Source organism: Macrobrachium nipponense, chromosome 11 (assembly GCF_015104395.2).
Source record: "Macrobrachium nipponense isolate FS-2020 chromosome 11, ASM1510439v2, whole genome shotgun sequence".
NCBI lineage: Eukaryota > Metazoa > Arthropoda > Malacostraca > Decapoda > Palaemonidae > Macrobrachium > Macrobrachium nipponense.
The window spans coordinates 2,424,479-2,448,220 of record NC_061087.1 but is presented as its reverse complement, the minus strand read 5'-3'; the positions used below and the strand labels follow the sequence as shown (position 1 = coordinate 2,448,220).

The window sequence follows — 23,742 nt, the reverse complement described above, 5'->3', positions numbered from 1 at the left end:
GCCATCAAATAATGACTGTAAATGAATATAGAATTTACATAAGCAAAGTACTTTGTTCTTACCTTGCATCTGCATCATCTTCAAATCCTAGTAATATGAATTCTGTTAATTCTTCCTTATTACAAATCCTACACAAGGGGGGGCAAGGATCACCACAAAAGCCAATGCATGGATGACCACAATTTTTTAACAGTTTTGGACAAGGCTTCTGGCATGGTGGGACAGAACATGTTTCTCCGCATTTTTTACCGCAACGCTGGTGTTCACACTTCCATGTACATGGCTCCTGCAAAATGAAATAATGTATCAGTTTCAGATTCTTTTTATGAGACGACATCCAATCCTTCCCACTACACTTTTCTGGTCATAGAGGCTCCTGGTATAACGGATGACCTCCATAACTGAAAGATTAGTTTAATTACCACCTTAACTAAGATAACAGTGGTAGTGGTAATGGTGGTAGTAGTAAACCATATAGTTTAACAAGGTTACTTTTTATACAATACTGTAGTTTACTAAGACTACCAAGCAGCAATGCTAACTCTCGTAGGGTTCACGAGAAGGATTTGTTTTTGAAGCTAGATTGAAAATTCAACAGGGTAAAGTTTCAGACAGAGCAAGGAAAAAAAAGATCTGAACTGGATATTCCTAAGTAACTTAAGCAACAATTAACAGTACACTATACAAAGTATGCTGCGAAAGGTAACACCTTTAGGAGGGAAAAGGGTGATTATAGATATTTTTAAAGTTGTTGCTGACAAAAAATACAAAATGAAATATGCTAATAGCACAACTATAAAACCAATTTAAAATCAATAACTCTTTTAGAAATGTCATCATTGGCCACAAAAGATTAAGACATTTACTTAATAAAGTTTGGGGATTTGCCCCTTGCACTAAGTAACAAAATCCATAAAGCAACAAAGATTGGTAAATAGCAAACACAATACAGAACCCTAAAGCAGCTTGCTTGGCTTCTAATGAATAACTATTCTATATCAAATAATTAATAGCTTATCCTAACCGGCAGAGGCAATCCAAATTTATTGGTGGGGGTTCTGTTCCCAATGGCTTGACAATAACTGGAAATCACAGATAACAAAAAGTATGTGAAAATAGCACCAGTTACCTGTTAAGCAAGGATTGGTGCTGATAACCAGGACTGGTGTATTTCAGGGACTGCCTGTATTTTGATACTTTCATTTAGTTTAAATATTTATCAACTTATCAAAATTTTAGATATATTATTGCAATATGAATTGCTTCTAAAATAAAAACAATATAGTACCGGACAGTTTAACGTAATAAAAAATAATAGCCTATGGTTCTACATACATGTGCTTCCATGCTATGTAAAATACAGACATCAAGAAAAATACAACCAGTCCCCGGTTACCGGTGAGGGTTCCATTCCAACAGCTTGATGATAATGAAAAATCGCTGATAACTGAAATTTGCCGATTTCCTGCACCAATAACCAGTTAATGGCAATTCTGTTAGGTATGTATTATCACAATACTCGATTATCCGTGCTGATAACCATATATCCCTACATTTAGGCACCAAATTTTGCTGATTTTTAGCACTAGACAAGCCCCATAAAACCAGATTGCTGATAACTGAGGTCTGCCTGTACAAAATAAAATCATGCAAACTTAAACAAATTAGTCTTTGTACAAGTTACATAAAAAAAAAAAAAAAAAAAAAAAAAAAAAAAAAAAATTGTCCCCTACCACCAGAACTCTCTCTGGTCCAGTATTGTTATTGATCTTCATTTAATGGAGGACAGTATAGTAAAAGTAGAGAGTATGAGTGTATGTGAACCACTTATTATACATTTACTTGTCTGCCTCTTTTGTTTTAGAGGGGGAGAGGAACACATGATACATGTACAAAGACAAGGTGAATGTGAATCATCATGCATCCAACCATGCTACCAAACTTACTAGTTTATCTAATGCTGCATTCCTCTTCTTTATTATTAACAACCACACAATATTAAAATAACCACTGCCCAGCAAACCACATGCAAAGACAGCAGCTACTGACTTCAGAAACCAAATTAAAAAACAACTGCTGTTTGCCATGTTTGTCACCATATCTATCACACATTTATTAAGTTGTGTTACAGTTTTCAACTTGTCAAAAACCAGCTCTTTCTCAATGATGACTTCCATAGGTAAGTATAGCATTAATTTGTATTCATCCTATATACAATAAAGAAAAATGTCTCTCAACAAGAAAGTAGTATATAGTTAAACCTGCAGGTTGTAACTGCATGTGAAGAACACACACACACAAAAGTGAAGGCTGCAAAACATTTTGGACAAGCAAAAACAACTGTACTAGCACAGCACCTAGTACAAGAAAACAAATTATAACCATGTCAACCTACTAATAAAATATTGAAATAAATATTAACTAAATCTCTACTACAGTGGAGAGAGAGAGAGAGAGAGAGAGAGAGAGAGAGAGAGAGAGAGAGAGAGAGAGAGAGAGAGAGAGAAATTCACACAAGCATAATGCATTGTAGAATTAAATTAGTTCAAGAACCTATAATATGTATCCATGCTGCAGGGATGAATATTTTGTATGCCATACCACATTTTAATAGGTTTAAAGTTGCAATATCAGATGGGAACACTAACCAAAATTATAATCCAGGAAACGTATATTTTGATAGCGTAGTCGCTGTTTCATCCTCTAAGGATTTACCCTCCATGGTGTGTACCAGTGGCCCATGGTGATCAGATTAATATCAAAGAAATATCTTTTAGCCTGGTCCTTTAGCCGGGTATTGTCATAATGATAAACACTATGACAAGTGATAGAGTATATTGGACTCAAAAGACAAGAAGGCATTTTATCTTGTCTTCAGCGAATCTGGACCCAGTTTCTATGTCAAAACCTTTAGAAGTGACTATGCGCATCAGCCATCTTGTTTTATGCTCAGGCAGGCTACAAGACCAAGTTCCATAACTCCTCTGGTCAATACAGACGTAAGTTTACTCGGCCAGTGCTCCTCTATTTAGAGAATTTTTCTTCGAGATCGCTCTCCAGACATCATGGATTATCCGAAAGTTGAAAGTTATGAGCTTATGTTTAAGATTTAGTTAAAACAGTTAGGCTAAAAACTGTGGAATAAAAAAAATTTATTGTGAGTATGAAAACTGGTGTTTTGTTTACCCATCCCATGTTGTTTAGAGCATGTGATCAGCGAGATACATGTTCCAACCTAGCCTTTATGAATGCAAAAAGTGTTTTTAAATTGTTTTTTTTTAAAGGTTTTCTGCCTAAAGAATTACTCCATACTGTATTAATAATTTAGTTAATCTTATCAGATAACGGTTTCAACATTTTCCTAGGCAGTAGCCTACATGAGCTAGTAAACTAGCCTATTTAGGACAAGTAATTTTAAGACTATGAATGGCTATTATTGGTAGCCCCTAACCTAAGATTGCACATCTTCAAGATGATTAAATAACTTTAAGTACTTACCTAATTTTTTGGTTAGAAGTACCTAGAAGTAGATAAACAGGCTACCAAATTTTAGTTTGATTTTGCCATATTTAGTATGACAGAAATAACGAAGCAAGATGATTCCTAGTATTAAGTAGTGAGCCCTTACTAACACTATTGGTCAAAGTTGTTAGCCTAGAATATGTATTCTAAGGCTAGTCAAATTGGCAACAGGTGCCAAATGTAATGGCAGTCTAAAACTCGGAGCTACATTTTATGAGGTGGTTTTTAAGTAACATGTTGAATTAGGTGCTGAAATTGCAATTCTAATTAGTTACTCTAAGTTATGCTTAGCGTAAGTGTTGATTTACTTATAAGGTAAAATAACCTACCATGGAGGTTAGTGTTAGTATGATATTGTCATGATACAATAAAGTTTTATACATACTTACCTGACAGATATATACTTAGCTATAGACTCCGTCGTCCCCGACAGAATTTCAAATTTCGCGGCACACACTACCGGTAGGTCAGGTGATTTACCGCCCTGCCCTGGGTGGCAGGACTAGGAACCATTCCCGTTTTCTAATCAGAATTCTTCTCTTCCACCTGTCTCCTGCGGGGAGGCTGGGTGGGCCATTAATCGTATATATCTGTCAGGTAAGTATGTATAAAACTTTATTGTATCATGACAATATCATTTTTATACATTCAACTTCCCTGCCAGATATATACTTAGCTGATTAGCACCCATTGGTGGTGGGTAAGAGACAGCTAACTACTGAAATAGACAGGTAAACAACATATGTTGTAGGTATTAATAAACCTTGGTTCCTACCTTATTAGGCTGAAGACTTCGCGGCTACTGCCTTGGAGTCTGCTTAGCCTCAAGAGCCTCAGCGAGATATTGATCTATGGCTAAGAGTTCTTGTGGGTCTGCCAATGGGGTCTTATCCACTTACTCGGCAGAGCCTAAAGGCCTTTGTCATTGGGTGCTATTCCACTAACATGACAATACACCTTGTTCAAGGAGCACAACACCGATCCCGATCACCTGATCCTAACATCCATGTTAGTTCTAAGATTGCAAGGAGTTATCCCCGAACTCCTTACAAACAACCAAAAACTCGAAACATAATTACACGTTCATTTATAACAAAATATACAAAAAAAAATTTTGTACCCCCCTACTAGCCATACATACCCTTGATCCCCTACAAGCAATGACACTATGCACCCGTGCGACATCCGTGAGCTTGCTAATAGAAAACCAAGCACATATCTGACAAGAGGGTTTATGTACGTTAAAATTAAAATATTTTAAGGATCAGTCTTTGCTCCAAGACCCAGAACTGTATCTGCTGATACAAATGGACCTAGAGAGAAGCACTTCTCATAAGTCACTTTCACATCCTTCAGGTAATGAGACGCAAACACTGAATTGCACCTCCAATAAGTAGTCTCAATGATATTTCTAAGAGACATATTCTTTTGGAACGCCAGGGACGTTGCTACTGCCCTCACCTCATGGGTCTTAACCTTTAGAAGACCGAAGGATTCCTCCGAGCAGTTCTGGTGTGCGTCAGTAATTACGCTTCTCACAAAGAAGGCCAAGGCGTTTTTGGACATGAGTCTTTTGGGGTTCTTCACAGCACACCAAAGACCTTGTTGACAACCTCCCATCTGTTTCTTTCTCTCTAAATAAAATGTAAGAGCTCTCCCTGGACAGAGAGACCTCTCTGTCTCTCTGTCTACGAGGTTAGATAGACCTTTTACCTCAAAGCTTCTGGGCCAAGGTTTTGATGGGTTCTCGTTCTTCGCCAGAAACAATGTCTGGAACGAGCAGATAGCAGCATCTCCTTTGAATCCCACTGTGGAGTCCAGAGCGTGCAATTCGCTCGTCCTCTTGGCTGTAGTGAGAGACAACAGGAATAAGCATTTCCTAGTGACGTCGCGGAAGGAAGCCAGATGTAGAGGCTCGAATTTATCTGAGGAAAGGAATTTCAGGACCACGTCCAGATTCCAACTAGGTGTTCTAGGAGTTGCTGATTTTGAAGTTTCAAAGGACCTAATCAAATCATGTAGATCTTTGTTATCTGCAATTTCTAGCCCTCGATTCCTGAATACTGAAGACAGCATGCTTCTGTATCCCTTGATTGTTGACACAGATAGGTGCGATTCCTCTCTCAGAAAGAGGAGGAAATCGGCAATGTTAACTATAGAGGTACTGGAGGAGGACAGCTTCTGACTCTTACACCACCTCCTAAAGACTTCCCACTTCGATTGGTATACTCTTCTCGTCGAGGATCTGCGGGCTCGAGCGATAGCGCCTGCAGCCTTGCGAGAAAAGCCCCTCGCTCTGACAAGTCTTTCGATAGTCGAAAGGCAGTCAGAGCGAGACCGGGGAGGTTGTGATGAAACCTCTCGAAGTGGGGTTGTCTGAGTAGATCTGGTCTGCTTGGAAGAGATCTGGGGAAGTCCACTATCCACTCCAGTACTTCAGTGAACCATTCTTGGGCTGGCCAGAATGGGGCTATTAAGGTCAACTTCGTGCTCTTTGAAGCTACGAACTTCCTGAGCACTCCCCCCAGGATCTTGAACGGGGGAAAGGCGTAGGCGTCTAAACCCGACTAATCCAGGAGAAATGCGTCTATTGCAAAGGCTCTCGGATCTTCCACTAGAGAGCAAAAGATCTCTACTCTTTTGGAGAGGAACGTCGCAAACAGGTCTATGTGAGGTCTCCCCCACAGGGACCAAAGACTTCGGCACACTTCTGTGTGTAGAGTCCACTCTGTGGGAAGGACCTGATTCCTCCTGCTTAGTCTGTCCGCTCTCACATGCGTATGTAAGCCAGAGCCGTGGTGTTGTCCGAGTTTATCTGTAACACCCCGCCTCTGACTATCTCCTCGAAGAACCTTAAGGCTAGGTGTATGGCCACTAGTTCCTTGCAATTGATGTGCCAGGACACCTGTTCCTTTGTCCAGGTGCCTGACACCTCCCTTGCTCCTAGCGTCGCTCCCCATCCCGACTCCGAAGCGTCGGAAAATAACTTGGTCTGGGTTCTGCAGGGCAAGCGACACGCCTTCGTTCTTCTGAAGAGGAAGGATCCACCACTTCAAGTGATCTTTTATCTCTTGTGGAAGCGGGAAGGTGTCTGAGAGTTGTCCCGTCTTCCAACTCCACACCCCTTTCAGGAAAAATTGAAGAGGGCGAAGGTGAAGCCTCCCCAGAGAGAAGAACTTTTCTAGCGAGGACAGAGTCCCTAAAAGGCTCAGATAATCCCTCGCTGAACTGTTCTCTCTCTCTAAGAAGTTCGAGATTCTCGACAAACCTCGAGTGATTCTCTCTCGCGAAGGAAATACCCGAAAACCCCGAGAATCCATCTGAATCCCCAGATAGACCAAGTTCTGGCTGGGGATCAGCTGCGACTTCTCGAGGTTCACGAGTAATCCCAGCGATTCTATCATCTTTCTTGTTATTGATAAGTCCTCCAAGCACTGAATCTCCGACTTGGCCCTGATCAGCCAGTCGTCTAAGTAGAGGGAGATGTTTATTTCCTCTAGGTGAAGCCATCTTGCTACATTCGCCATCAGGTTGGTGAAGACCTGTGGAGCTGTAGACAGGCCGAAACACAGAGCCCTGAATTGAAAAATCTTGTCTCCTATCATAAACCGAAGATATTTCTTTGACAAATGGTGAATGGGAACGTGGAAATATGCATCTTGCAAGTCCAGAGAGACCATCCAATCTCCTGGACGAAAAGCTGACATTACTGAGGCGGACGTTTCCATACGGAACTTCTTTTTCTGAACAAAGCGATTCAGAGCGCTTACGTCCAGTACTGGTCTCCACCCCCCCGATGCCTTTGGTACTAGAAAAAGGCGATTGTAAAATCCCAGGGAGTGTGGATCATGCACAAGTTCGATGGCCTCCTTTTCCCACATTTGTTCTACCATTTGAAGGAGAGTCTTTCTCATTACAGGGTCTCTGTACCTCGCTGACAGTTCCCGAGGCGTAGATGTTAGGGGAGGACTGTCCTCGAAGGGGATTACGTATCCTTTCTTTAGGACTGAAACTGACCAAGGGTCGGCTCCCCTTTTTGCCCAGACTCCTGCAAAGTTCAGGAGTCTGGCGCCCACTGGTGCTTGAAGGAACATCAAGTCATTTCGTCTTCTTGAAAGGTCTGAAGGAAGACCTTCCTCTCTTATCAGAGCTCTTCTTTCTGGCAGGGGGACGAGCCGCTGCACCTCCACGAAAGGGCTGCTGAGGAGGACGAGAGTCCTTTTTATATTTTCGTAGACCCATACAGGACGGCCCTTCTTGGGGATGTTTGTACAAGTAGGTCTTGTGTCGCCTTCTCTGTTAGCGAGCGAGATATATCCTTCACTAACTGAGAAGGAAACAGATGATCTGACAGAGGGGCGAACAATAACGCTGTCCTCTGGCTCGGAGAAACCCCTTTTGATAACAGGGATCCATAGACTGATCTCTTCTTCAGAAGACCAGCACCAAATAGGGAAGCAACTTCTCCCGAACCGTCTTGTACTGCCTTGTCCATGCAAGACAGGACGCTATGGAGAATCTCTGGGTTCTTAAGAAACTCCGGATCTTTAGATTTATTAGCCAGAACTCCGAGTGACCAATCCAGAAAATTGAACACCTCTAAAGTGACAAAAAGTCCCTTTAGAAAGTGGTTCAACTCCGAAATGCTCCAGGTAGATCTGACCGATCCTAAAGAGTGACGTCTGGAGGCATCCACTAAATTGGCAAAGTCCGCATCTGCCGAAGCAGGAAGAGAAAGACCCATAGTCTCTCCTGTCCCATACCAAATACCTCTTTCCATGGAGTTTGAAAGGAGGCATGCAGAATACAGTCTTTCCCAACTCTTTCTTAGTGCCCATCCAAGAATCTAAAGATTGGAGGGCCTTCTTCACGGAGATCGCAGGTTTCATTTTCAGAAAGGCCGAAGATTTCACCGTAGTCGAGCTCGAAAAGAGAGAACGAGGAGGAGGAGCCGCCGGACTAAGAGAGTCTCCGAACTCTTGTAGTAACAAGGAGGCTAAGATCTTATAATTTGAGAGTCCCTCATTTGCAGGAAGCTCGTCATCAGACAAATTGTCCAAACTTCGATCAGACGAAGGAGAAAGCTCTCGTTTGGAGGAAGAGTCTTTCCAAGACCTCCTACGATCTGAAGGAGAGGAGCTTCTGTTTGGAGAAGAGTCACAAATTCCAGAAATGAGTCTCCGACTCCTGCCTCCTGACTCCTGACTCCTGCCTCCGGACTCCGAACTCCTGACTCCTGCCTCTTGACTCCTGCCTCTTGCCTCCTGCCTCTTGCCTCCTGGCTCTTGCCTCCTGGCTCCTGCCTCTTGCCTGGGTGACTCCTCACTCCTGGCTCTTGGCTCCTGCCTCCTGGGTGACTCCTCACTCCTGGCCGGTGCCAGACGCCTGATCGGTTCACTCCGTAAGGTTGACTCCACGTTCTTACAAGAAGCCTCACCTCGAGTAGGAGCATCGATCCTGGCGGCAGATACCTCCATACGTCTGGAGGACCTTTTGATAGGAAGGGAAGTCTTTCCTTTTAGGAGGCTCCTTAGAAAGCACTCCTACAAAAGACGAAATCTGCTCCTGCATAGCAATCATAAACCTCTTAGTAACCTCCTCTTTATCCTCTTCGGGAGGAGGGGAAGGAGGAGGGGAAGGAGGAGGGGAGGAGTCCATAGCCTCCACCTCCTGACTCCTTCTAACTCTGGGTGGGGTGACAGAATGGCTCTTCTTGCCTTCTTAACTCGCGAAGGAGACTCCTCAGGGAAGTTTTCCGGGCTCGAGTCAATAGTCGGAGCCTTCCAGCTGCTCTTCAGTGGTCGCGAGCGATCTGAATCCCTCCAATCACGTCTCGGAGACGAAGATCCCGACGAAGAAAAACACTCACGCAGGACGCTTTTACAATAGCGATCCCTGGCAGTCTGGGGTGTCACAGAAACCGCCGAAGGGACACCTGATCGGTGGGGATTCTCCACAACCTCCTTTCGGTTTTCGACATTCCTTCTCCTCTGGGCATGTGAGCTTGGAAGAGGTCTAGTCCTAGGAGCGTTGCGGAGCCGACCAGATGCCCCCTCCACTGCACTGGGGACACTCATATCACTGTCCACTGAAAAATCACTAGCCTTACCTTACGCAGGGCAGCCATTTTGTTTTCCATTAACTTGAAGGCCGCTTTTAGATCCGCAAGTTCTTTCGCTGAATCTACAGGTTCTGCAATAGGAGAAGGGGCTGAAATGGAAGGAGAAGTAGCAATACTTACCCTTGGGGAAGATCCCAAGCTAGGAATTGGTTCATTAGATCTCGAACTACTTAAACTTCTAGAAGAAGCCTTCCTCACTCTTTCTCTTTCTAACTTTTTCAAATAATTAGTTAGATTCTTCCATTCATTCTCACTCAAATTCTCACATTCCTTGCAAGTATTAGTGAAAGAATATTCATGCTCCCTGCAACCCTTGCATACAGTGTGAGGGTCTACCGAAGCTTTCAGCAACCTCACCTTACAGCCTACATTCACACAACGTCTCACAACCATTCCAGTGTCAGACATTTTTAAAGAAAAATCCAAAATCAAGTCCACAAAACAGTCCACAAAAGCGTATGCCAATCCAACAATCCAGATACGTCACCAAAAGTCAGTCAAGAAGATCAATTGCCGGTGAAAAAAGAAAAACCAATCGAGAGGAACCAACAACAATGTTGACGGTCCGGACGACAGAAGAATTCTGATTAGAAAACGGGAATGGTTCCTAGTCCTGCCACCCAGGGCAGGGCGGTAGATCACCTGACCTACCGGTAGCGTGTGCCGCGAAATTTGAAATTCTGTCGGGGACGACGGAGTCTATAGCTAAGTATATATCTGGCAGGGAAGTTGAATGTATAAAAATGAGGGTTTTATATATGCTAGTTTATCATTAATATAACATGCTAAAACTATTCGAGGCTTAGCAAAAATATCTGTTTTGCTATATGTGTATATGTATGGGTGTATGGGTTTATAAACCCCTTTATTAAAAATTTCAAAAATTACTTGACTTAGTAAATACAGTGTACTTCCTTATTCGCGGGGGATGTGTACCAGACACCCCCGAAAATAGTTAAAACCTGCAAATAGTTAAAACCACCACTAAAAATGCTTATAACTGCCTATCTTGAAAGTTCAGATACCAAATGTATGCCATAAATAAAATCCTACTTCAAATAAACCTAAAATTAATAACCTATTACTGTATTGATCTTTGAGGTTATATTATTAATATCATTTCAGTCATCTTAAACATTTTACCATTAAAAATATATACCTACAGACAATGAGAGAGAGAGAGAGAGAGAGAGAGAGAGAGAGAGAGAGAGAGAGAGAGAGAGAGACCTTACCTTACAGACCTTACATCTTGTTCGGGTTGCCCCAGGTCCCTCAGTATGAGGCACCTCTAATGTCTACCAGAGAGTTGCTAGTACATCTTCCGGTATATTTTGCATCTTCCAATCTTGGATGGTCTGGGATGCAGTTTAGATATTTGTCGAGCTTATTCTTAAACACATCTATGCTCACTCCTGTTATATTCCTCAGATGAGCTGGCAATGCATTGAATAGACACTGCATTATCGATGCTGGTGCATAGTGGAATAATGTCCTGTGTGCTTTCCTTATTTTTCCTGGTATAGTTTTGGGCACTATTAATCTACCTCTGCTTGCTCTTTCTGATATTTTTAGCTCCATGATGTTTTCAGCTATTCCTTCTATCTGTTTCCATGCCTGAATTATCATGTAGCGTTCTCTTCTCCTTTCTAGACTATATAATTTTAAGGATTGTAGTCTTTCCCAGTAGTCAAGGTCCGTAACTTCTTCTCTTCTAGCTGTAAAGGACCTTTGTACTCTCTATTTGTGCAATATCCTTTTGATAGTGTGGGTACCATATCATATTGCAATATTCAAGTGGACTACGAACATGTTTTATAAAGCATAATCATGTGTTCAGCTTTTCTTGTTTTGAAGTGCCGTAACAACATTCCCATTTTTGCTTTACATTTTGCCAATAGAATTGCTATTTGATCATTGCATAACATGTTCCTATTCATCATCACACCAAGGTTTTTAACTGCTTCCTTATTTGTGATTGTCTCATTATTAGGTCCCCTATATGCATATAGCTTTCCTTCTCTGTCTCCATAGTTTATTGATTCAAATTTATCTGAGTGAAATACCATCCTATTTACTCTGCCCAATCATATATTTTGTTAAGGTCTCTTTGTAGCGCATTCCTATCTTCATCACAAGTAATTTCTCTACTTATTCTTGTGTCATCGGCGAAACTACTCACTATCGAGTCCTTAACATTACTGTCTATGTCTGCAATCATAATAACAAACAGTAATGCAGCTAACACCGTACCTTGTGGCACACCAGAAATTACCTTAGCTTCATCCGATTTCTCATCGTTTGCAATAACTATCTGTTTTCTGTTGTGTAAACATTCTTTTAACCATCTTCCTACTTTATCCACAATATTATATTTTCTGATTTTCTTCGCTATTATATTATGGTCTACCTTGTCAAAAGCTTTTGCAAAGTCTAGATAAACCACATCTGTTTCATTTCCACTTTTCATATTTTTTATATATGTTTTCACGGTGGACTAACAGTTGGATTTGTGTACTTTTTCCGGGTACGAAACCATGTTGTCCTATATTAAACAAATTATTTTTTATTAAATGTTTCATAATATTTTTCTTCATTACCCTTTCATACACTTTCATAATATGTGATGTTAGACTCACAGGCCTATTAATTACTTGCCTCTAGTCTTGATCCACTTTTGAATGTAAGGGTAATATATGCTAATTTGTGCTCATCATAGATCGTGCCTGTATCTACACTTTGTCTTAATAATATTGCAAGTGGCTTTGCGACAGAATGAACTACTTTCTTTAACAAAATAGCAGGAACTCCATCAGGCCCTGCTGCAGCTCCATTTTTAATTTCATTAATAGCCTGCACAATATCAGCTTCATTAATATCTATGTCAGCTAAATATTCACTATTTTCGTCCCTTACTTCTATATCATTATCTTCATTATCTATTCTAGGGGTGAATTCTCTTTTATATCGTTCTGCCAATATGTTGCAAATTTCCTTTTTTTCCATTCGTTAATCTCCCTTCAATTCTTAGAGGGCCTATTTCTATTCTTCTTTTATTCATCTTTTTCACGTATGAGTATAATAGTTTGGGGTTTTGCTTGATATTTATTAGGGTTTTTTCTTCCAGTCCCCGTTTTTCATTTTCTTTTGATTGTATAATCTTTTGTTCTGCATTTTCTATCTTACTTTTTAGTTCTATAACTTTCCATGCATTTTTTTCTTTTGCAAGACCTTTTTTCCACTTTCTGATTTTCTGGAACAAGATCCTTCTGTCTCTTGGTATGCATGACTGATGTTAACTTTTCTTCTTCGGTATATATTTATCCACTATTTTCTCTAATATTTTATATAATATCTCCGTATTTACCCTTGTGTCATCACTTACGAAAATGTTATCCCAATCTTTGTTTAATTCTTCATTTATTTCTGACCATTGTATATTTTTACTGTAAAAGTTGTATTTTCCATATCCTTCCCACTTTTTCATTTCTTGCTATCTCTGTTTTCACTTGCTTTGGAATGGACTGTTAATTCTATGACATTATGGTCTGAAATACTCGCATTATAAACTATTATTTCTTTAACATAATTCACCTCGTTCACAAATACTAGGTCTAAAGTATTTTCCTTTCTTGTTGGCAGGTGATTTATTTGTTGAATGTTGTATTCTAGTAGCATATCTAATAGCTTTTCAAATTGCCTCTTATCTTCTGCACTACTATTACTCTCTTTTTCATATGTATAAGTACAACCACAATCTCCTATTCGTTCTTTCCAGTCTACAAAAGGAAAGTTGAAGTCTCCAGATAGGAGAATAGTCCAGTCCTTGTGATTTCTACATATACAATTGCCACCCAATTTTTCTATTATTAAGTCAAACTCTTTAGTATTAGGAGGTCTATATATTACTATGTTCATTGATTTTTCAGATTCAAATTCTACCGCTATTAGTTCACATTCTGAGTTACTATATTTCTCATATATTTTTCCTTGTTTTTTGTCTTTCCCATATATTAAGGTTCCCCCTTGATTCCTATTTTTTCTATCTGATCTATAAGTTTGGAACCCTTTTATTTGATCATCATTCCCAGTCTCTTGGGAATACCAGGTTTCACTTATATTCATTATATCTATTTTCTTTTCAATTTGGGTTAGTTCTTCTAAGTACTCTATTTTTCTTTTTGAGTTACTCGTAACTAAACCCTGTGCATTCATCACTATGATGGTTTGCGTGTTTTCTCCTTCATTTAATATGGGTAATAATAAGGATTTTCCCATATCTCTTTCCTGTTCTGGTATGTTGTTCTTTTTTTTCATTTCCAGAAATTCTGACATTAAAAAATCTAACTTTTCCATAATATTTGATCTTCCTTCATCATAATTATTCATTTTGTCTGAATTTGCAATTTTCTCCTAACCGCAATATCCTCTTGCATAATAAATAGTTATTATCTCTTGAGTTGTATCTTGGAGCTGAGGCTTTGAAATTCTTTGCTGACATCACTGCATATCACGTCGATGGCTTGGTTTTTTCTTTTAACTGATATTCTTTTTTCCTCTCTTTGTTTCTTTCTTATTTTGGATTTTATTACTCGATTGATTATTTATTTGATTATGATTCATGGCTACAGGGTGCATATATTTACATTTTTTGTCAAACTTACATCCTTTTCCTTCTTTTAGGTTTTTGCATATTTTAGGATGCAGATCTCTGCAATCATCCTCATAGCCGTCTAGGTATGCACATTTACCATATATTTCATAGCTGTGACATACCTTAGGATGTTTGTAGTAACATCTTTCTCCAAATCTGCAATTCCCTCTTTTCAAAAGGTTGCAGACTTTGTCTTTTTTGTCTATTTTTTCCTCTTTCCCTTCATTGTGTAGATCTGGGTAGAGCCTCTTCGGGAATTTTCTTTTGTGTTGTCATATCGTAATTTATTTCTTCGTAGTATGCTGCTTTATTGCCTCATATGTAGTATCAATGAGTATCTCTGCATCCATACTTTTATCTAGTTCTTTGTTTTCCTTACTTTTTTCTGTCATTTCAGTTTTGTTTACTTCTCTTCCGTTTTCCTCTTCCTCTTCTTCTTCATCCTCAACTATTTGTACATTCAATCTTGATTTAATAACATTGTCTATCCATGATAGACATGTTGAGCAAAATATTCTGGTATCTTTTCTCATATCTTGCATTACCTCAGCACATTGTAGATGGGTCGGAATGTTGCATGCAGAACATTTTCTGATCAGGTTTTGTGGATTAACTATGCTATACCACACCTTACACAGAGAGAGAGAGAGAGAGAGAGAGAGAGAGAGAGAGAGAGAGAGAGAGAGAGAGAGAGAGAGAGAGAGAGAGAGAGAGAGCACTGAATGGCAACATCATATATCTGACCATCAAGAGTGAAATTATGAATTATTTCAGAGAGAGAGAGAGAGAGAGAGAGAGAGAGAGAGAGAGAGAGAGAGAGAAGAATAACTCCTAGACACCAACTCCTTCCCCTCGGCCAATTCATATATCAAACTGCCATTACTCCCCCGCCCATCTTCCTCCAAGTGGATAAAAAGACTGGGAATCGCTATTTTTTAAAATTAATCTTATTAATATTTGAAAACTAGTTATAAGGTAAATAATTAATTTATACTACAAAACAAATAAACATACATGTGTGTGTGTGTAGAGAGAGAGAGAGAGAGAGAGAGAGAGAGAGAGAGAGAGAGAGAGAGAGAGAGAGAGAGAGAGAGAGAGAGAGAATGTTATTGTTTTTGTTGAATCTCATTAAACTTAATAATATTTGAAAACTAGCGCTGTATATTATTATTTTACCATAAAATATAGTAATGCCCTTAAAGATATAGTATACATACACTTCCAGCCCAAACAGAGGGCGAGAGTTATCACTATAACATGTATATCTCGATGAGAGAGAGAGAGAGAGAGAGAGAGAATTATCCTTATTTAAAAGAGGGAAATAGATAGATTATTGTATTTCTTTAAAATACTACCACATATGAATTTTGAAATTAGTTATATTATTATTACTATTATTATTACTATTATTATTATTATTATGCAAAAATACTAATAAACATATACACATGTACCACAGAAATTCTCTCATCTCAGTAAGAGAGAGAGAGAGAGAGAGAGAGAGAGAGAGAGAGAGAGAGAGAGAGAGAGAATCTTGTGTGGGCAACACACTCCCTCTCCTGTCACATTACTTGATATATTTGACAGCTACTGGACCCCAGCCATCTCAGCTTAGCTAACTGGAGTTCAAAGACAAGATGTCGGGTAGAACTGATTTTCTTTCATTCTTACATAATTTTTTTTATTTATAAACTAAAATCTGCTTGTTCACTTTGGTATTTTCTTTAATGAATTTACATTATTGCTGTTTACATTAATATTGATATCTGAAAATTAGTAAATCATTTATTTATCATACAAAAACCATACATCTCTGAGAGAGAGAAGAGAGAGAGAGAGAGAGAGAGAGAGAGAGAGAGAGAGAGAGAGAGAGAGAGAGAGCATTGTATTTCTGTAAAATACTTTCACACTTAGAAGCAGGAGGTGGAGAAGAGACCTTACTTTTACGACTCTTCTTCGTAGAGAAGGCAGAAAGCCTCTCTTCCAAAACAGAGTCTAGCCTCTTGAAGACTGCTTGGATGGCTCAGTGAGAGAGGATCAGGAAGAGATGACGTCATAGCGACAGGAGGATGAGCGGCCACTACATCTGGTGTCATAGGCTGAGAGGACGATGGGTGTGATGTCATGACATCTCTATGAACAGTGCTAGTTGATGGCCTCACTGGCGGAGCAATAAGGCTTCATCATCAGTTTTGCATCTCAGCTTCCATACCCGGTAGACAGTAAATGAACTTAATATTAAATAGATAGGTATTAAACAGTTTCTGGAATATTGGGCTGAACTTTCATTACTTATAATGTTGGCAAGGCTCTGCAAGGAGGCAGCACACGAGAACCAACATAGAGTAGTCATGGGGGAGGTGGGAATGCAATCAGTTGGACGGGGGTTACATGCCTCCAAGACATGAGACAACAGCCCACCCAAGGAAAGTGAACCCCCGTAGCCCAAGCGACGCCCAAACAGCCACCATCTTGGATGACTCCAAACCTGAAACAAATAAATTACAGTGTAGCCTCCTCCCTCTCAGGAAGAGAATTTGAACCCGAGGGAGATGGAGCTACTTTAAATATAACATCACCCTGAGGCACTCCCACAATTTCTATCAACGAATTCATGGAAGAAAAGTAAGGCAACATGGGAACACTTGAAATAGCCACAGGGAGAGCAATCTTGGGAGGGAGAAGACGAATTGCCCAGACAAGAAGAAGAAACCCCCCCCCCCCCCCCCCCCCCCACACGAAGGAAGAGTCAAAACTGCGATTTCTCTAGTCTTAAAAAACTCTCTCCACTGCAACTTTGGCCAGGAATGACATTCCGGGCAGGGATTCATTACAGTACAATAATTCCCTCTGCACCTAATGCATGTCGTATAAAGATCTGTAGACGTTGACGCTAGAAACCTTGAGCATGGAAATCCCCGAATGCCCAGACACATGTGTTGATGAGGCAATGAAGAATCGGAGGAATACATAATAAACAGAAACAATCACACACAACACACTGTAAAGGAAAGAAGCACAGGCACAAAACAACCGGCTTGAAAGGAGAGCAAAAACAACAGTGTCTACTCCCAAGGCAGTTAAGGAAAAAGACTGAAGCTACAGTGAGCAGTCTCTAACCAACTATCACTTCATACAAGTATGAGTCGTCAGATCTCTCAGATTCCTTGCTTTACAATCTTTGATTGTGTTAGCCAGTTACCAGCTGGCACTAGGAAGTTATCCTATTGTTAAGGCTGAAGGTTTGTTCCGCATATGAACAATGATATTGTAACCACTACATCAAGATATACAACCCTACAAACTTTGCCACATCCACAATATTCCAAGTAGCAAATTACTCAAACTTCAGAGGCTACAGAACCTAGCTAAATCTAAGATTTGATCCAAGATTATATCCACAAGGTAATATCAACCCTTTATGGCTCAAACTGTCTCAAAATTAAATATAACAATAATAAAAATAATAATTATAGATACCAAATTACACTTTGTAATTACACATTTTGAATTCAGTAGATATAAACTTCCGGAGCAAAGATACATAAATTCATTAAAGGCTTTTTTTCTGGGAGGAAGGGTAGCAAACCTAGCCTTAATGAGTACTTTCATCTTCAAAAATTTGCAAGTTCTTAATTAGTATTCATCTCACTCTTGAGTAAGTTTAGTGCCCCATAAATATTTACATTCATAACCCTTACACGCCGAGGCGGTATTTAAAAAATCGTCTCCCCTATGCCGGCAGCGTTCGCGAGTGAGCGCCGAAGCGGAATTTTTTTTTTTTTTTTATATATCACTTCACGCTTAGTTTTCAAGATTAAGAGTTCATTTATGGCTCCTTTTTTTGTCATTGCCTGAAGTTTAGTATGCAACTACCAGAAATGGAAAAAAAAATCATTATCATACATAAATATTGGGATATATGACAGCACAAAAAAATGTCATATACGTATAATTGTATACAAATCACGCTGTGAGCAAAACGGTTAAAGGTAAAGAGTTAATTTTTGTTGTTGTATTGTACACTAAATTGCGATCAATTTGGTATATAACACATTGTAAAACGATCAAGGCAACACAGAGAAAATATTATCACAAAATGATGCATGAATTCGTAACACGGGGACGTAAAAAAAAGCTGTTTTCAAAAATTCCCCGTAAATCGAAATATTGTGCTAGAGACTTCCTGTTTGTTGCAAAATGAAGGTACTTGATTGAATATTACTAGACTGTAAGTGTTGTAGCTTACAATTGTAGTTTTCGACCATTTCGGTAGAGTTAAAGTTGACTGAAGGACGAATTTTTTCTATCTATCATTATTTATATGAAAATATTTCAAAATTAATAAAAGCTACAACCATGGGTTATTTTTGGTTGTATTCTACATGAAATTGCGCACATTTTCATATATAAAACTTTATGTAACGGCTAATTTAAAATGGTGCAAACATTACGACAATCAGACGAAAATTTTTCTGATTTTTTCAGAAGTTACCGCGCGGACGCAAGGAAAAAGTTTATTTCGTAAATTCACCATAAATCGAAATATTGTGCTAGAGACTTCTAATTTGTTGCAAAATAAAAGTAAATGATTGAATATTACTAGAATGTAATAGTTTTAGCTTACAATTGCGTTTTCTTACCATTTCGGTTGAGTCAAAGTTGACCGAATATTGAAATTTTGGCAATTATTGTTATTACCCCTCTTACGCCGAAGCGGTAAAAAAAAAATTGTCTCCAGTGTGCCGGAGGTGTTTCAGAGTGAGCGCGGAAGCGGAAAAAATATTTTTTTCAAAAATCACAGCGTGCTTAGTTTTCAAGATTAAGAGTTCATTTTTGGCTCCTTTTTTTGTCATTGGCTGAAGTTTAGTATGCAACCATCAGAAATGAAAAAAATTATCATTATCATATAGTATAAATAATGCGATATATGATAGCGCAAAAACGAAATTTCATATATAATTGTATTCAAATCGCGCTGTGCGCAAAACGGTTAAGGGTAAAAAGTTACTTTTTTTTCGTTGTAATGTACACTAAATTGCAATCATTTTGGTATATAACACATTGTAAAACGATAAAAGCAACACAGAGAAAATATTATCACAAAATAATGCATGAATTCGTAACGCGCGGACGTAAACAAATATTTCTTTCAAAAATTCACCATAAATCTAAATATTGTCCTAGAGACTTCCAATTTCTTTCAAAATGAAGACAAATGATTGAATATTACTATACTGTAAGAGTATTAGCTTACAATTGCAGTTTTCGACCATATCTGACGAGTTAAAGTTGACCGAATGTCGAAATTTTTTATATATATATTATTTATATGCAATTATTTCGGAAATAAAAAAAGCTACAACCTTCAAATATTTTTAGTTTTATTCTACATGAAATTGTGCACATTTTCATATATAAAACTCTATGAAATGCCTAATATGAAACGGAGCAAATATTCCGAGAATGGTACGTACGCATTTCGGAGATTTGTGGCGGAGAATCCGCGCGCGGAGGGAAGGAAAGATTTTTTTTTTAAATTCACCATCAATCTAAATATTTTGCTAGAGACTTTGAATTTATTTCAAGATGAAGATAAATGACTGAATATTACTAGACTATAAGAGTTTTAGCTTACAATTGCATTTTTCGACCATTTTGGTAGAGTCAAAGTTGAACGAACATGGTTTTTTTTCTATTTATCGTGTTTTATATGCAAATATTTCAAAAATGAGAAAAGCTACAACCTTCAATTATTTTTTGTTGTATTCTACATGAAATTGCGCACATTTTCATATATAAAACTTTATGTAACGGCTAATTTAAAATGGTGCAAACATTACCACAATCGCACGTATGATTTTTTCGGAAGAGTTACCGCGCGGACGTAAAGAAAATGTTATTTTTTTCATAAATTCACCATAAATCGAAATATTGTGGTAGAGACTTGCAATTTGTTGCAAAATGAATGTAAATGCTTGAATATTACTAGAATATAAGCGTTTTAGCTTACAATTGCATTTTTCAACCATTTCGGTAGAGTCAAAGTTAACCGAAGGTTGAAATTTTGGCAATTATCGTTATTTATATGAAAATATCTCAAAACTGATAAAAGCTACAACCATGGGTTGTTTTTAGTTGTATTGTGCATGAAATTGCACACATTTCCATATATAAAACTTTATATAACGGCTAATTTTAAAATGGTGCAAACATTACCACAATCGCATGTATGATTTTTTTCGGAAGAGTTACCGCGGACGTAAGGAAAAAGTTTTTTCATAAATTCACCATAAATCCAAATATTGTGCTAGAGACTTCCAATTAGCTGCAAAATTAAGGTAAATTATTGAATATTACTAAAATATAAGAGTTTTAGCTTACAATTGTGTTTTTCGACCATTTCGGTAGCGTCAAAGTTGACAGAAGGTTGAAATTTTGGCAATTATCGTTATTTATATGAAAATATCTCAAAACTGATAAAAGCTACAATCATGAATATTTTATTGTTGTATTCTACATAAAAATGCGCACATTTTCATATATAATACTTCATGTTATGGCTAATTTACAATGGTACAAAAATTATGTCAGTGACGAAATAATTTCCGAGATGTGTCACAGATACTTTTTAGTGCGGCAAGAAAGAAATTCGCGCTTGCGCGCCTGCGTAACAATTGTAAACAAAACAACACCTTGATCCGTGAACTCCCAGCATCCCCCAAGGCGCGTGATTCAAAAGTTTTAGGCTGGTAGGCCTATAAGTATTTTTCCGCGAATTTAAAAAAAAAACTTTTGTGAGTAGACATAAAATACGTCCAGTCGGCACACGGGAGACAAAAAATGTCGACGTAAAATACGTCCAGTCGGTGTAAGAGGGTTAATATGAAAATATTTCAAAACTGATAAAATATTTTCATGTATTCTACATGAAATTGCACACTTTTTCATATATAAAACTTTATGTAACAGCTAATTTAAAATGGTGCAAACATTACGACAATCGGACGAAAAAATTTATGATTTATTTCAGAAGTGTTACCGTGCGGACGTAAGGAAATTTTTTTTTCATAAATTCACCATAAATCGAAATATTGTGCAAGAGACTTCCAATTTGTTGCAAAATAAAGGTAAATGATTGAATATTACTAGAATGTAAGAGTTTTAGCTTACAATTCTGTTTTTTGACCATTTTGGTCGAGTCAAAGTTGACCGAAGGTTATTTTTTGGCACTTATCGTTATTTACATGAAAATATTTCAAAACTGAAAAAAGCTACAACCATGGATTGTTTTTAGTTGTATTCTACATAAAATTGCCCACTTTTCCATATATAAAACTATATGTAACGGCTAATTTAAAATGGTGTAAACATTACGACAATCGCACGAACAAATTTCAGATTTTTTTAGGAAGAGTTATCGTGCGGACGTAAGGAAAAAGTTCTTTCCATAAATTAACCATAAATAAAAAAATTAAGCTAGAGACTTCCAATTTGTTGTAAAATGAAGGTAAATGATTGAATATTACTGGAATATAAGAGTTTTAGCTTACAATTGTGTTTTTTGACCATTTCGGTAGAGTCAAAGTTGACCAAAGGTTGAAATTTTGGCACTTATCGTTATTTATATAAAAATATTTCTAAACTGATAAACGCTACATGAGTTGTTTTTAGTTGTATTCTACATGAAATTGCACATATTTTCATATATAATACTCCATGTAACGGCTAATATAAAATGGTGCAAAAACTATGTCAAAGTGACAAAATAATTTCTGAGATGTGTCGCTGATGTTTTTTAGTGCGAGAAGAAAGAAATTCGCGCTTGTGCCTGGGTAACAATTGTAAACAAAACAACGCCTTGATCTGTGAGCTCCCAGCATCCCCCAAGGCGTGTGATTCAAAAGTTTTCGCCTGGTAGCCCTATAAGTATTTTTCCGCGAATTTTAAAAAAACTTCTTTATATCGACGTACCTTACGTCCAATCGGCACCCAACAGACAATTTATATCAACGTACCATATGTCCAACCGGCACCCAACAGACAATTTATATCGACGTTCAATACGTCCAAACGGCGTTAAAGGGTTAAGGGGGCCGGGCCGAAACCCTTATATATGAGGGTATACGGCAAAAAATGCAGTCATGAAAAAATTCATGGAGCTTCGTTTGGCAATGGAGAATATGTAAACGAAATATTTCGTCAAAATTCCTCTTACTTTTGTAGTTACAAGGTAATTAGTAAACTAAACTCAGTAAGCCAAAAACATTGATCCGTTACAAGAAAATGCAATATTACTTCTGTTAGCGTAAATTTTAATAATTATTGTCAAAAAAATTGTGAGCAATGGCATCTGTTAAAGATTCCATGAGGCGGCAGGAGGGAACTTAAGTCAGTTTACCACCTTCCAGTATGAGGAGAAACCTCTTGTAGTGTATACATTAAGAGTTTCACCTCTGAGATTCGCTTGCTTTTATGTATATGTTATCTTTGTTTTGACAAGAATTTCATCATGCCAATGAGGAAAAGACTACCAAACCATCTAGCTGACATACAGACGAAGAAAATTAACGAGGGCTGCATAGTTATGAATACTCCCGTCTTGCCTGACACACGTGCAGTACCCCAGGCTACGGTCGTTGAGCAAAGGGATCTTCATTTATGATAAATAACATAGTTTTGGTTTATTAACCCTTAAACGCCGAATGGACGTATTAAACGTCGAGTCAGAATCTCCCCCGATTTCCGAATGGACGTACCATACGTCGGCTCAAAAAAGTTTTTATTTTAAATTTGCGGAAAAATACTTATAGGCCTACCAGCCAAAAACTTTTGAATCACGCGCCTTGGGGGATGCTGGGAGTTCACGGATCAAGGCGTTGTTTTGTTTACAATCGTTACGCAGGCGCGCAAGCGCGAATTTCTTTCTTATCGCACTAAAAAGTATCAGTGACACATCTCAAAAATTATTTCGTCACTTTGACATAATTTTTGCACCGTTTTTTAATTATCCATTACATGAAGTATTATATATGAAAATGTGCGCAATTTCATTTAAAATACAACAAAAAAATACTCATGATTGTAACTTTTATCAGTTTTGAAATATTTCCATATAAATAACGATGTGCCAAATTTTCAACCTTCGGTCAACTTTGACTCTACCGAAATGGTCGAAAAACGCAATTGTAAGCTAAAACGCTTATATTGTAGTAATATTCAACTATTTACCTTAATTTTGCAACAAATTGGAAGTCTCTAGCACAATATTTGGATTTATGGTGAATTTATGAAAAAACTTTTTCCTTATGTCCGCGCGGTAACTCTTCCGAAAAAAATCATACATGCGATTGTGGTAATGTTTGCACCATTTTAAAATTAGCCATTACATAAAGTTTTATATATGGAAATGTGCGCAATTTCATGCACAATACAACTAAAAACAACC

The 23,742-nt window shown here is 38.1% G+C and overlaps 1 pseudogene; it reads right to left on the bottom strand.

Moving 5' to 3' along the window:
• The window catches only part of LOC135216233 (NFX1-type zinc finger-containing protein 1-like), a 228,053-nt pseudogene that overhangs the window by 36,621 nt on the left and 167,690 nt on the right, over window positions 1-23,742 (bottom strand).